Source organism: Schistocerca americana, chromosome 4 (genome assembly GCF_021461395.2).
Source record: "Schistocerca americana isolate TAMUIC-IGC-003095 chromosome 4, iqSchAmer2.1, whole genome shotgun sequence".
In the NCBI taxonomy this organism is placed as follows: Eukaryota; Metazoa; Arthropoda; class Insecta; order Orthoptera; family Acrididae; genus Schistocerca; species Schistocerca americana.
This window is the reverse complement of record NC_060122.1, coordinates 557,585,667-557,598,360: the sequence shown is the minus strand read 5'-3', so window position 1 is coordinate 557,598,360 and position 12,694 is coordinate 557,585,667.

Sequence of the window (12,694 nt, the reverse complement as noted above, 5' to 3'; positions counted from 1 at the left end):
CAGTTAAGTTTACCATTGGAAATTTTATTCTACTCACAAAACATTGTTTACAGATTGCACTATTGATAAAAGGAAATGTTTTAATACAGGATGATAAAAACCAACTGCGATCAACCAAAATGTGAACGAATATTTCCTGAATGGGTTTCCAAGTTCTACAATGGATCGAAGGATGACCTATGCCATATCACATCTATAATCTAGGTTTAAATTAAGTTTCACAAAAGAGAAAACTATCAAAATGGTCTACAGTGACCCTCAATTATCTTTAATTACTTCTCTAACTTGTCGTAAATTACAGTGGCTGATGTGGCTACTCAATAATTATATAACAGAAAAATCATCGCGTTTCAGATTTTAACTTACGTAGCAAATGTGAATACCATGAGCTTCAATTGACGATCGACAATAGTATTACGTAAAAAGGGGATGTAACAGATGAGACTTCTGCAGTTCTGAGTGAAGCCTTATCCGCTCAAAAATGCGGCATCGCGTGCTTTCATTACCTTGTCGGTGTTCCTCAGGGGGCGGTGGACGGCACAACTCCCCGCACCTCGCCGTCTCAGAAGCAACTCCTTTCTAACTTCTCCTTACTACAATTTACCGAAGTTGGTTTAAAAAAACTATCTGGCTGTGTTTTCATCTGACCAATCAGGGCCTCAATGTTAACCCTAAATTCCGCCTACAAAAATTCTGTCAATCCAATGAGAAACGTTATACTTTTCGTGGTGGGGCAATGTTTTTAAAGTTTGCAACGTAACAGAGACGCGAAAAAGTCTCACGCTAAAACTTGCAGCTCGTGTGGCCCTTTTAGTGTTATCATAAGATCTATACTGTTCTTCTGGAGGGCTCTATCTTTTAACATTGGCTGGGGGGTGGTCCTGTCGGTTACTTTTAGTGGTGGGGCAATGTTTTTTAACGTTTGCAACGTAACAGAGACGCGAAAAAGTCTCACGCTAAAACTTGCGGCTGGTGTGGCCCTTTTAGTGTTATTGTAAGATCTATACTGTTCTTCTGGAGGGCTCTTGCTTTTAACATGGGCTGGGGGGTGGTCCTGTCGGTTAGCTGGCGACGTGGGTGTCCGTCCCTTATCGTAGGGCCTTCTAGCTTAACACGGTTCTGCTCTCGGCTTCTGTTCTCGTTTCTCCCCTCGGAACTGTGTCTGTCTCAAGGTGGGAAGGTATGACATGCATTTAAGCATTCTTGTGTTAGTCTGTGGTATTGCATTTGCTCACTCGTTACATGTACTACTTCGGTTAATTTAATGTCACGATTTATTCAGAGCTATGTGACATACTACTGGATTTGCTTATCATGTCAGGGTTTTTATGGAAGGTGTTAGATTTGCCTGACACCTTACATATCACCACAATTCGAACTTAATTTTTGCACTGAAGTTAGGCAATGAATGAATCGTTGTCTAAGTCAGTCAAAAATTATTCCTTTACCTAAATTTTGTTGCCTACTGTTCAGCCGCATTATCCTGGTTCTATGCTAGTTTGTATTACTAATTTATATTTTTATATTCTTCCACATTATTCTCAAAAAATATGTTTATATTGACAAGAGAAAAGAAATTATAATTATTATTTTTTTAATTATTGTCTTTCTTTATTTAAGTGTGAAGTTTGTTTTTTTAAGAAGTTTGTTATCGAAAGTGAGGAGTCTTTCACATTGATTTTCTTAGAAATATTTTTTTTATAAATGTAGTAATTAAGTAAAACCTATTCATAACACATTTTCTAAATATCATGTACAAGTAAAAATGTTTTTGTTTCTAGACACTCTTTTCAACATTGTTACACTAACAAATCGGAATTATTTCCAAGAATTGCTTTGACAAAGAAATATACATACACAAGTATTGAGATATTATCCTAACAAATGCTACAAATGTTAAGAAAAGGGAAACCATCCAACAAGATAATTTTTTATTCCTTGTTTTTACAAGAAGAAAATCAGTAAAATATAGTTATTCTTTTATTTTTATGAGGAGAAAATAAGTGGCATATAGTTTTAGTGTTTATTATGCCTTACTTTTGTTCTTTATATATTGTCCATTTCAGAACTAATGACTTATTTTTATCGACAGTCTATTTTTTACTTAAGTCCATAGTCGATGACTGTTATTTTGTAGTTTATTAACTGTCTGGTGTGCTTAACTTATTCAGTTTTTCACACGTTTCTTTTGCACAATTCCTACATCACATAATTTGATTTCACACATTCACACAATCCTATGAATGTTTAAGCACGAGGTTGGCAAATGTTTCTGCATGAAGGTGGTGGACTTGAGTGAGATGGATGTGGGCAAGTATTTGATGTACAGCTTCGTTCGTCGTTCCTTGTTGGCTTTGCAAGTGTGTGTTGCTGTTGTGGAGGTCCCATAATGGAATGGAGCTGTGAGTGCAGAATCTCGTGGTTTACTGGCTTTGTATGCGTGAAGGTCATCGTTATGTGTTGCTGAAAGCGGTCGTTTTTAGTTGTAATACTTCACAGACGACTAGTTTACAATAGGATAGGGATTTGGGAAGGTTATGTCGTCTATTCTTCACCCATCTTCTTTCTTGGTCTCAATCTTGCGAATCTTCAACATCTGTTCTTCCTGCTTTTTCTCTGCTTCTTACTTGATTCTTGGTTCTTCTCTGGGCAGGATATGGAAATAATTATTGATAACTAGTCGCTTTGAAGTTCTTCTCTTAGTAGCAGTTTGATAAATTGTTTGGGCATGTCATTTCTACTTTGTGGATGTTTTCTTCAGTTTCGTGCATCAGCTTGCTGTTTAATAGCGGTAGTGTGACTTTTACACATATTTTTTGCCAGTGGTGGCTTGCCCAAGCCGTCTTCTCGTTGGGCCGTGTTTTGCTCGCTCCGCTGAGTCGGGGCTTCCCCGGGTTTACGAGCGGTGAAAGTCTAGTGTTTGCTTGTCAGTCCCCGCACCGGTCCCTTCGGCAGTAGATTTACAAGTGCCCTTTGTTGGTCTCACTGTCCTTTCCCTTCTCTCGATGCTTCTGCCATGTAGGAATCGTGTCTTGCTAATTACATCCATTCCTTTCTTGATACTTCTCTGGTTGCAACTTGTGGGTCATTGCATCTGGTTTTCTGCTGGAGTTTTTTACAATGGTTCCTACAAAAAGTTTTACTTGTAATCATCTAACATATGTCTAGTACCTATATTGTTTTACGCCTTTTTAAAAAGCCTTACAAATTTCAGTGCCCTTTCCATGTTACAATTCTAAGATATTTTGAATCTTAACTTCTACAAGAATTCTCAATTTCATTTATTTTTATTTTTTGTGTAGTGTCATGGTGTATAGCATTTTAGTATTTCATGCTATTAGACTATCTACATTTTATCCCTTCACCTTAATCTATGGTACTATTGGTGTTATTTTTGTTTTTGTTTTTATTGAAACTACTTTATTTTTTCCACCTTCCTCTCTCTTCATTCTTCTTTCTCCTAGCGATCTTATCTGCAACATAATCTTGAAATATTGTGCTGATTATTTACCAGTAATAAAATTAATCTTCAAACTTGTACTGAAAGTGTTTAATACTGCCAGTCTTCGGTAAAAATACCTCTGCTTTATCTTGTAAAATACCCTCTAATTCTCTTTTACTGTGTTCCGAAATACCTTGAACTTCTTGCAATTTTTCGTCGATTTCTTTATCGACTTCTAACATGAGTTGAGGCGATTCCCCCTTTTGTACATACCATTCTAATTCTTCATCCTCTTTATCTCACGTCATTCTTAATTGTTTATTTATAACTGGTATTTCTTCTAATTTTAGCTTTTGCTCAAAGAGAAGTGTTACATTCCCGAATGTTACACTACCTTTCCCCATATCTATTATCGCTCGTCTCTCATTTAAAAAATCTGCACCTACAATCAAATCTACAGTTAGTTTAGGTATAATCACGAAGTTGGCTTCGATCTTTTGACCTTGACACGAAAGAGTTACCTTGTTTCTCTCGTAACTTCCACAGCATTGTTTCTAATAGGACCTCTTACTTTAATCTTACGTGTTTTCAGAACTGGCAATTCCTGATTGGCATTACACTGCATGAATAAATTTTCTGAGATCGCAGTCAGTTCACTTCTGCTATCAATTACAATATTGACTGGGATATGCTTTACCATGGCCTTCACAATTGGTTGAATTTGAAAGGGTTGGTTCTGTTCTTCTTCTCCTTGCATCAACGAATCCTCCACTGAATCATACATGAGTCTTTTCGGGAATTTCCCTTGTGAATTCGAACTTTCTGTAGGATAAGCTTCGACTGCTACTTCTCTCTCTTTTATTTCCTCTTCTCTATTTCTTCCTTCATTTACGCTTTCTTCAACATCCTCTAATTTTTCCTCATCCTCGTCTATCTTCTCCTTCTTCGCTGCTACTTCCACATCTCATCTAAATGCTCTAATTATCGCTTCATAACTTCCTTCATTATATATGTTGGGTTATGTGCCAACTAGTAATTTATTTTCAACTTCTGTCGACTACACATTCTCCTCATTGAATTCGCTTTCCCTGGTTTCCATCTCAAATAGCCCTGCAATATTCATTACTTCGTCCTTTCCTCCTACATTCGTTGTGCATGCCTCTGTCAGTTCATCTTCCTCATCAGTATTCTCCCAATCAATTTCGTCCCAACATGATATTGTTATTTTCCTGTCTTCGTTTTCATCTGGTCCCTGCGGATTTGTTTCTTCCTTCTTCTCTTCTCGTGATAAGATTTTTACTTCTCTGTTCAAGGTGCTACAATTGTCCTGGGTCGGTGCGTCATTCTCTTTGGCATGGGCGCTTAGCTGTCAATTCGAACGTTTTTCGGGGTTTGGTGGTCTTACCTCCACCTCTTCTATCTGTATTCTCTTTTCTTGCTCCGCTTGTTGATACTGGTTTCTTTGTTGATAATTTGTCGGTCTATTGGCGCTCCAATACCCGCTCTGTAATAGTTGTTGCCGTTCCTGGGCGAATTATAGTTACTGCCATATTCTCTTCTAAATCCATAACCGGTTCTTTATTGAAATCTATTGTCGTTTCTTGGTGCGAAGTTGTCACGTGGTTCGTAATTGTTGTTTCTTCGTACTGTGTCTTGTGGATTCCACTGTTTTTTGCTTTCGTTTTCACGTGCGCTTCGTCTTTTTCTTGCGTCATCTTCCGAAAATATGAACTCTAGTTCCCTTAGAATACCTTTAAATGCTTCGACGTCATTGCCTCCGCGACCTACTAATGATTGCTGGTATTTCAATGGTAACTTCATCGCGCATAATTTAATCAACTCTCCGTCACTGTATGGTACATCTAAGCATTGATTTTTCTTTGCCATTAATTCGAAAAATTTCACGGGACTCTTCTCTCCTGAATTTTCAAAATATGGGTTCTGTAATAATTCGTACTGCACTCTGTTCTGTGCTTCGCTGGACCAATATCGTGAGAGAAACTTCTCTCTGAAATCTTCGTACGATCGGCATGTCGCTGCAACATTCTGCATGGTTTCTGCGACTGTTCCTGACATGTGTGCACATATAAAGTCTAATTTGTGTGCTAGCGTCCAGTGTTCTGGTAATCCTACTCGGAATTGATCAATAACAATTCGTGGATGTAATGAGTTTCCTTCTCGAAAGTGTTGAAATTTTCTGACTGTGAGGAAATGATCGTTGTCGTACTTCGTCATAGTTTCATATGAAATTCGCGATTCTTCGCCACTTTTGTTTCTGATCATATCTCCCGTCGTTCTTTCCGGTTGTGGTAGATATTGGATATTGTCCACTGTAACCTTCGCCTACCCTTGCGTAGTATCGTTGGAGTGGTACGGAATAATTTTCTTCCATCGGTTGTGAACGTATAGCTGAATGCATTGCACTGTACTCTTCGCGACCTGGCATTCCATTGTCAGGTATTGGTTGGGTATCTTGTCTAGCTAACCTTGCCGCTTCATTGCACGATCCAAACTGTCTTGAAACGTACATTTGTGGTTCCGCATGTGTTTGTGGTGCCGTTTGTTCATCAAGAATTTCGAAACGTGTTTGTTGCGGTGCAGGCTGTCTGATTTCACGTATGTTATTTTCCTTCTGTGATTGGAATCGCAAATGCGTAATATTTTCGTTAATTGCTTGTTTTTCCGGTGCTGTTACAGATACGGATGTGGTTGCAGACTCTGTGCTTGTTCGATCCTGTTCACTACGCTCTTCAATGGTTTGCAACAACTCTGTTCGCAATTTCTGAAATTGTCGCTTCGTTTGCGCTTCTATTTTGACTATGCGGTTAACATATCTTTCAGCGCTGATGTGATACGTTTGTGTAACACACTGTTTTCAACAATTTCACGCGCTGTACCTGCTGCTTGTCTAGTAATTTCGTTTATCTGTTTCTCTAGTTCCTTGACTTCTCCCTGGGTGTTGTTACGTAGTGTTTTGACCTCGTCCTGAATGTCATTACACAATGTTTGTACGTCCACTTGTACCTTGTCAATGTCTGTTCTCAATTGATTGTGACCTGTTATTAAGTTTCCTATCACTTCTCGAGATTCTTTTGCCTCGTCTTCAATATGACTTAGGTGTAACTGAATTTTTTTGTTTTGCTCTTTAATCTCACGCATTTGTATTGTGGTTTCTGCATTCTGAATTTGAATTTGATTCGCTATGTCTTTATTTTGCCTTGTCATGGTTTCCGTAATTTGTTGTAATAATTCTGCCAGATTGGTGGGTCCTATTGCGTTTTCTTCCGACGTCCTACGCTCTGTGTTTTCGCCCAAGTGTTGGTTTGCAACCGATTGCATTGAACTGTGTTGTGACACGTTTCTGCTCGCATTCCTTGTACTCTGTGGTGAGGGAGCTCTGATTACTTGTACTATGGGTTCTACGTATTCGAGACGCAAGTTAGAATCCTCATCGACTGTCTCTCTCTACTTTCCTGCTTCTCTGTCGTATGCTGACTTACGTTTTCTATGCCTTGACGTACATTATCCTTGTTATGGTGCTTTATATGTCCTATTTCTCGCGATACTGCATCGTCTGTTGAACTGTCCTCTATTCTCTGTCCATTTTCATGCTCGGTCTCTACCTCAATTCGGTCAAGGTCTCGATCTGCCATTGCTAATCTTTCCGAATTCCTTATTTTCTGTTTTAAAAGCAATTCACGCGCCCTACTTCAAGTCAACATGCGCTCATGCGATCTCACGCGTTTCATAAACTTTTTGTTCATACGACTTGGCACTTATTATACCCAAGACTGACAATCCGTTCACTTACTTGTTGGGTCAGAACCAACTTGTCAACGATGTATCCGCCACCTGTGCGCTTGCATTGAGGAGAAAACTTAATTCTAACAATTTTTAAAATTCATAACTTAATTATGCTATTGTCTATGCCAGAATGTCTCACTTTCTATTGAATACTTTTACTGTCTATCGCTGCAGCTACTGTTTACAACTATTTGTGCCTTTCAAAAAAAAAATTTTATTACATAAATTTTTTAACAGGATATTTTTATGACCTAGTTAGGCATGTGGTCGACCTTCAATTATGGTATTATACCAATCCTGGCAGGGTCGCCATTCTCTAACATTCTGTGTGGTGTCTGTTTGTTCTAAGTTGTGTCTCCCTACCACTTTCGCGCAACGATGCCGAGCGTGTTTTTCAGGGAATTGACTAGTTTGAACCTGGGACCTGTCGCTGGTAAGGAGACGCCAGACCACACATGACATGTAGAGTTCAGAAGAGTTCAGTGAGACTAGCGATGATATAACCAAATACTTAATGATTTCAGCGTCAGCTCCACTCTACTCCCTGTAAAAGAATCTTAATATCAACTAAATTTAGTGGAAGGGGTTCAAGGCTTTCCTATTTTTAGTTAGCTGGTGACCCTAAAAAATAGTGAGTGACAGGGACAGGAGACGAATGAAAAACCTTGATGGTGACAAATCAGGCAGCGAAGAGTAGTCCATCTCTGTCAGTCTCTGCAACGGACAATTGTAATCAGGTACTTCGTAAAAGGCCATTGTTCACAGCGATACATCGAGCTGCACCTCTTCAGTGGATCAAACAACACAGGGACTGGATGTTAGCTAAATGAAGTTGGGTAAAGTGGTTCGATCAGTCACTATTTTGCCTCCTTTTAAATAATTCAAGGACTCTAGTGCACCGGCAGCCCACACCTGTCTTGCGTGGAGGCAGTAGTTCCGATCACCGATAGATCTGTGATGTTTCAGGGTTGTTTCTCGTACTATGACTTAAAACCACTCATTTCAGTTCACCGCGAACGTGAAGCAGACTATTTAAGTGAACATCCTCGGTGACCAAGTGTTGCTGTTTCTTCTACATCTTCATGATAAGTATGCCGTGAACTCCCATGTCTTGCAAGATGACAAGAAGAGTGTTCAAAGGGCTCATGCACTGGACTCTTAGATTCTAGATTCTCTGTCGCACGTCGATCAGCACGCTGAATCACCCGATGGCAACGCCACCTTCCAGCGGGATAACTACCAGTTTCACAAGGTCATAAAAACGCTTCAGTGGCTTGACAAGCGCGTTACTGAACTCACGTTTCCCAAAAAAAAAAAAAAAAAAAAAAAAAAAAAAAAACCTTGAGTCCAGAAGGCCATCTGGTGTGACTGCTCCGACCTACAAGGCTCCACGTACCTTCGGAACCTACGCAGAATCGCCAGTGTGTTGCGTTACAAAAGCGCAGGTGGTCATCAGTGTGAATGGTGCTCACCTTGATACGACCTTAATTGCGATTTGTGGAGACGGCACTACAGCTTTAAAAGGGAATGCAAAATATTCAGACTCAGTAAAAGCTTGATTTTAAAATAACTTTGAATTTATATCCACAGTGCTTTTATTTTTTGCCGACAAAGAGTGTTGTAGCCGTCCCTGAAATCCCGCATGTAATTGTTTAAACAGAACTGGTGTTTGTCCAGAGGGAACATTACGCAGATAGTTTGTAAACCGCCCTGCGTGCATACGAGGTGAACTTTTCAGCTAATGGGAGTCTGCATAGAAATAAATATTAACTTTAACACAGTCTATACAAACTGCTGACTCAAGGAAACAAATTTTACCGCCGTTTAAGAAAACATTAAGCATTTATGTGTACTTCTTTGAGTACCATAATGCATCACAGGAAACACATATGTCACACTGACTTCTTATTTATGTTTTAGTTTTGATACAGCAAATACATAACATTTTAGTCTTTTAATAGCGTAGTACAAGCTCCTCTCACTAAGTACAAAAATTTGAACAGCTGCAGAGCGTGATTTCGTGTTCCAAGCACTAAAGCAATGCTCTCATTTTTTACGAACCAACCGTTCTAACTATTCCCTTAGTACGCCTCCAGTTATCTCTTTTTTCCAAACTTTTGCAGATTTTCATTTTTTAGTTCACACACAGACGGAACTGGACATTCCCAAGTTTCTGAAGCCACAGTGGAACAACGCAAGGAGTGTAGATTGTGTCATACACTGATGTAATAAAAGTCTTGCGATAGAAGCTAATATCGTGTCGGACTACCATTTCCCCGGCGTAGTGCAGCAGCTTGACGTGGCGTGGACTAGGCAAGTCGTGGGACCTGAAATATTGAGCCTTGCTGCCCCTATAGCCGTCCATAATTGCGGAAGTGTTGCCGGTGCAGAATTTTGTGCACTAATTGACCTCTCGATTATGTCTTATATATGTTCCATGGAATTCGTCGGGTGATACAGGTGGTCAAATCACTCGATCAGATTGTCCACAATGTTCCAAACCAAACGCGAACAGTGGTGGCCCGGTGAAAATTCCACCGTTGTTTCGGAACATGAAGACCATGAATGGCTGTAAACGGACTCCAAGTAGACGAACATAACAATTTCCAGTCAATGATCGGTTCATTTGATCCAGAGGACCCAATTCATTCCATGTAAACAGAAACCACACCATTGTGGAGCCACCACCAGCTTTCACAGTGCCTTGTTGACAACTTCGTCCGTGGCTTCGTGGGGTTTGCGCCACACTCTAACCCTACAATGGACTCTTACCACATGAAATCGGAGCTCCTACAACGAGGCCACGGTTTTCCAGTAGTCTAGGATCCAACTAATATGGTCACGAGCCCAGGAGGAAGCTGGAGGCTCTTATCAAAGGGGCCGGCCGGAGTGGCCGTGCGGTTCTAGGCGCTACAGTCTGGAACCGGGCGACCGCCACGGTCGCAGGTTCGAATCCTGCCTCGGGCATGGATGTGTGTCATGTCCTTAGGTTAGGTTTAATTAGTTCTAAGTTCTAGGCGACTGATGACCTCAGAAGTTAAGTCGCATAGTGCTCAGAGCCATTTGAACCATTTTTTCCTTAGCAAAGGTACTTGCGTGTGTCCTCTGCTTCTATAGCCCAATTACCCCAAATTTCGCGATAGTGTGCTAACGGATACGTTAGTCATATGTCTCACATCAGTTTCTGTACTTATTTCACGCAGAGTTGCTTGTCTGGTAGCACTGGCAAACAGCGTTGCTCTCGGTCATTAAGCTAAGGCCGTCAGCCACTGCGTTGTCCGCGGTGAGAGGTACTCTCTGAAATTTAGTGTTCTTAGCACGCTCTTGACATGAGGATCTCGGAATATTGAATTCCCCAACCATTTCAGAAATTGAATGTCCCAACGTCAAGCCCCAAATACCATTCAGAATTCAGAGTCTATTTTTCCCGTTGTGCGGTCACAATCACATTGGAAATCGTTTCACATGAATCACTTGAATACAAATGGTAGCTCAACCAATGAACTGCCGTTTTACACCTTGCGTACGTGAAAGTAAATCCATCTGTATATGTACGTATCGCTGTCCCATGACTTTTGTCATCTCAGTGTATGCAATTTCAGAGTAATTCAGTATTACGCAGACGACCGTCTCGTATGCACACTGCATGTATCCGCAACAGTGCAGACTGAGCACAGGAAAAATGAGTTAAAATGCAGTTAAAGTTTCTATGCAAATGTTGTCGAATATTATCTTCAGTGATGCAAAATTTCACTTCGCTGTCTTTGCGTACCCTCTTCTTCAGGACTCAAGGCAGCCGTAGTCCACATCGAACACTGAATGGCAGGTATGGTTAATGGCCCTTGATTCCTCATCGACATCAGTTTTGTATGCACATATGGATAACCTGGGGTACACATCTGGTTATACTTCTCACTGAAAATAAGGGGGCCATATTCATCAACCTCATTATCGGGAAGATAGGGTGCTGAATCACTTCAGCTGAAACGTCAAGAGTTTCCTGATAAATAAGTCCCAAGTTTTTCAGTACGGCGAAAGTGAGCCAGTTTGGTGAAGCCCAATCTCGAGTGCGATAGTTAGATTTGATTTTACGTGTGCTATCATTCGCCTGATGCTGGCAGAGGCCCCTTTAGTAGTGCAGCCGTGGATTTTGGCGATGTTTCTTCTAGCGATGCGCGGAGACGCTCGCGACGAGTCGACTCAGGCAGCGAAACAGTGAAGTTCTGCCCCATGGCTGTGACTTGCTGTCGCAGAGTCCGTAAGGAGCGTGGGCGAAGCCGTGCCAACGCTGATGTACGAGTTATGTTAGGTTCAAGTGCTTAGTCATTTTTTGGGCATACTTCGCAGTTTTGGATGATATGTGACCTGGTATACTCTGCAGTACGGTGGCCGTTTGCGGAAACTGTTGACCCAAAGCGCTAAACCGCGGAAATAAGTGTCCAAGGAATAGAAAAGCAACTGGAATCACTCAATAGAGGAAAGTCCACTGGACCTGAGGGGATACCAATTCGATTCTACACAGAGTACGCGAAAGAACTTGCCCCCCTTCTAACAGCCGTGTACCGCAAGTCTCTAGAGGAACGGAGGGTTCCAAATGATTGGAAAAGAGCACAGATAGTCCCAGTCTTCAAGAAGGGTCGTCGAGCAGATGCGCAAAACTATAGACCTATATCTCTTACGTCGATCTCTTGTAGAATTTTAGAACATGTTTTTTGCTCGCGTATCATGTCATTTCTGGAAACCCAGAATCTACTATGTAGGAATCAACATGGATTCCGGAAACAGCGATCGTGTGAGACCCAACTCGCCTTATTTGTTCATGAGACCCAGAAGATATTAGATACAGGCTCCCAGGTAGATGCTATTTTTCTTGACTTCCGAAAGGCGTTCGATACAGTTCCGCACTGTCGCCTGATAAACAAAGTAAGAGCCTACGGAATATCAGACCAGCTGTGTGGCTGGATTGAAGAGTTTTTAGCAAACAGAACACAGCATGTTGTTATCAATGGAGAGACGTCTACAGACGTTAAAGTAACCTCTGGCGTGCCACAGGGGAGTGTTATGGGACCATTGCTTTTCACAGTATATATAAATGACTTAGTAGATAGTGCCGGAAGTTCCATGCGGCTTTTCGCGGATGATGCTGTAGTATACAGAGAAGTTGCAGCATTAGAAAATTGTAGCGAAATGCAGGGAGATCTGCACCGGATAGGCACTTGGTGCAGGGAGCGGCAACTGACCCTTAACATAGACAAATGTAATGTATTGCGAATACATAGAAAGAAGGATCCTTTATTGTATGATTATATGATAGCGGAACAAACACTGGTAGCAGTTACTTCTGTAAAATATCTGGGAGTATGCGTGCGGAACGATTTGAAGTGGAATGATCATATAAAATTAATTGTTGGTAAGGCGGGTACCAGGTTGAGATTCATTGGGAGAGTG